This window comes from Triticum dicoccoides, chromosome 2B (assembly GCF_002162155.2).
Source record: "Triticum dicoccoides isolate Atlit2015 ecotype Zavitan chromosome 2B, WEW_v2.0, whole genome shotgun sequence".
In the NCBI taxonomy this organism is placed as follows: Eukaryota; Viridiplantae; Streptophyta; class Magnoliopsida; order Poales; family Poaceae; genus Triticum; species Triticum dicoccoides.
In genome coordinates, this window is record NC_041383.1 from 817,958,991 (window position 1) to 817,962,856 (window position 3,866).

Sequence of the window (3,866 nt, forward strand, 5' to 3'; positions counted from 1 at the left end):
CCTTCCTCTCCGTTTTGATTTTTCCTCCTTCTTCCACTGGGTTTCGTTGAAATCTGCTCACGTCTTATTGGTTTACCAAATGAAATCATGTTTTTTTATAAGTCAGTAAGTGTTGATTCCTTCTTTAAGAAAGTGATGATTCAACCAGTAGTTAAAATTCATCTTTTTATGAGTAAATTGCATAAAACCAAAATAATTACCCTAGACGTGGTGCTTTCTGCAGCGAATCTGTATCCTAATGTTTTTCGCAAACCTAGCCCTTAAAGTGATGGTTTTATGCAATTTACTCTCTTTTTATAGGTAATCACATTACTAATAAATTGAAAGGTAAATCACGGTGACCGCGTATAAATTATTTGTGCCCCGTTGTAACACACGACAATTATCTAGTAAATACTGAAAGGGGTGTGCGTCGGTACCCCTAAAATTCACCTGAAAGGGTAATTTTGTACGTCAATAATTAGATAAAACTACTATATTTGGCGATCCCAGGATAACCGGATAACGCGAGACACGCGACTACACTACCTAAATAGAGTCCAGGAAGAACCGAGTACAATGCCACGCTAGGCCCTACACCACCTACGCTCCACGACAAAGACCCTAAGAGGGAGAACGCCGCTATGCGTCGCTGATGCCGAGTCCATGACGGACAAAGGTTTTCACCCAGAACCAGACACAGAGAGAAGCCCCACAACGACATCTTCAAGAAGAAAACGGCGCCTGCAAGAGTCGCCGTTGTTGGCGAGAAAGCGCAGAGCCTTCGCTCGGCAACTCCCCTTTGCCACCACGAGGTCTTCAGGGTAAGCGTGACGAGATCAGATCCCTAGGTCCGGATTGGAGCCTAGCCGCTATCAGAGACAAAGCACGCCCGAGTCATCCGCCTCTATAGCTCTCGCCGCCCACACGACCAAGAGACATAGCCACCACCGCCGTCATGGTGCCCTCCGGAAAGCCAACCATGCGGACTGCCTTCCTGGGCCACTGCCCCGGCATCCAAGCCCGAGACATCGTCAACCGCCCGATTACAAAGCACAAACCGTGGCAAGAAAAGCCCGGCATCAGCCACCGAGCTAGGGCCAGCGCTGCCACCATAGGGGCGCCCACGTCTGCAATCCCCTCCAATCCCGGTGGACCGGGGTGGAGAGGCATGACCCAATGACTACCGACGGCCATCACAAAACAATCAACTCAGACGACGGGGCCGGAAGCACTCATCCGACTGTTGGCACAACGTTGTCCGACCCACCACTACCACGGACCTTCACTGACGCCATAACATGAGGACGCCTCCCCCAACCAGCCACAAAGACACACCTTGGCTTGACCAGAGGGGACCCAAAGCCGAGAACTCGGTCTCCAAGGCGACATCGCGCCAGATCTCGCTCGTGGAGCAGCCAACCCTGGGCAGGAGGACCATGCCAATCTCTTGCCCCGACGACAAGCCCGCGTCGTAGGCCCACTGTTGGCAACCGCACCAAGAAAAGGCAGACATCGCTGCATTAGGTGAGGGCCGCTCATGGCAGCCGGCAACTACTGCCGCCGAGCAGCCGCTCCGACCACCCATCGGCGGCTAAATTTCGAGTTTTGACCCTTTTTGGTAAGAAACTCAGGAACTGACCCCACTTTGAAATATTTTCGGGATTTGACCCTTTTGCTACTGCCAGAGCTCCTGGCGGTAGGTTTAGACAGCCTACCGCCAGAGTATCTGGCGGTAGGGTGTGACGGAGGGGGACGGTGGCCGTCACCGCGCGCTGACGTGGATAAGTACCCTACCGCCAGGTTTCCTGGCGGTAGGCTGTCTAACCCTACCGCCAGCGACCCTGGCGGTAAGGTGTGGCAGGGTTTTGCCAACCAGGCCTTCTGTAACGAAATATGCAAGGGTCCTGGCGGTAGGTCCACCCTACCACCATGACCCATGGCGGTAGGCTGTCTGATCCTACCGCCAGGTTGCCTGGCGGTAGGGTCCTCTTTTTTGTTTTTCCAAGTTCATTTGGTTGCTTGTTCTCAAATTCAATATCACAGCAAGTTTCACAAATATGACAGCAATATCATAGATTTTAAACAATTAAATTTGGGCATCACGTAGATCCATATTAAGATAACTTGAAGTGCATAGAACATTTCGAACACATAGATCCACAAATAGCAAACACATAGTTCCACATAGTTTCACAACCACTAGACAAGTTCAACCAAACTAAAAGAGCCAATTATCGAAGAGCATAATCACTTGCTCCTTCCCCTCTTGGAGGTACGGTCCTCGTTACTCTTTAAACGAGTCTCTTCGGTCTTCTTCTTGGGCCGGCGAGGAACCGGTCTCTAGAAAGGGTCCGGACTCAGCAAATCCTTCTTCTTCGGATTCCTCTTCGGCAGCTGAGATGCCTGAGATGTTTGAGTTGGTGGAGGTCCATAATCTTCATCGTACTCCTCCTCCCCGTTGCTCTCATCCTCCTCCTCCTCATCCTCTTCTTCATGTGTGGCCTCCTCATCCTCATCCTCTTCCTCCTCCTCCTCCCCAACCAACCTGGACGACGAGGGAGCATGGCTCGATGAGCCGATGAGACCCTGTGTGGCTACAGGCTGATAAGCTTCAACTGACCCAGCTCCAGCACACCCAAGCAGCCCTACCAGCTTGCGACAACGCTGCACGAACTTCTGCACTCACAATGAAGCAAGGTCATAATAAGTATCAGATCGACCGACTGCAAGTGAACAAGATGCATCTGTTCCGAGGAGGCTGAAATTGTACCTTCATTGTCCCCCTGACTCTGGTCTCTGATTGTACGCTCCCGGGAAGATCTCCTAGTGCATCTGAGGCTTCAAAGATGCATCTGTTCAGCTCACCGGACTGCAACGGCATAAGTCAGTCACGACGACGAATAAAATGTTTTAAATACGACCGTTGGTTCGAACTTAACACTCTGTTGATGAGGGGTGCAAACTCCCTAAATCCACTGTGCATGTCTCTGATGCCGGACTGGTATGCCTGTTCATCGGGGTCATCCCTCTGCAGCTCCGCGATGTCTTCCGCCGTCCATCGAGGCCTGAGACGAAGACGGTGCTTCTGGCCATCATCGTACCACCTCATGTGTTGGTCCAGGTAATCATCCCAGTTATTCACTCTCCTCTCCACGTCTTTACTGTGCCTCCGTCGGTTCCACTCCGTCACATGAGTCTTATGCTCCTCTCCCCAGTCAGTGATCGACTGATTCTTTTGCCGGCTCATCCTGCAAGGCATAAGCAACAAGAATCATCATAAGCGCAATGAGATCATCATAAGCAACAAAAACATGATAATCACGGAGAACAAAGAGCTCACATGTGGAGTGCGTGGCCACCGGTATCGGTGGGATGGCCCGGTGGGGTATGCTGATAAATCCCAAACTGCATGGCCACGCGTTGTGGAAAATGCCACTCGACGGCGTACACACAGATCATGAGCACGATGCACCGCCAGAGACCACGGTCCGCATCGCACATCACGTTCATATCAAAGTCCCACTCTCGTTCTTGTCGATACGGCCACCAGTTTACCTATTGCATATACCTTGGTAAGTTCGCACTCTCGGTCAAAAGTGGAATCAAAGAGAAAGGTGTTGGGCGAGTTCATATACCTGCCAATGCGTCAAAGCGTCCAACTCGTTGGTGTAGGTCTTGTATGAAGTCTTGTTTACGCCCGTGTAGAGTTTGACAACGTCCCACTCGTAAGCTACGGTGGGGTTTCGAGTCTCGTCGCCTTCTTCGCCATAGTCTTCCCATGGGCGTCTTCGCAATTTCTCCGGACGCCCCACCGGCAGCCGCTCCACATCCAAATGGAGAAGGCCCAGACAAAGCCACCCATATTGGACTTGTCTCCCGTCCTC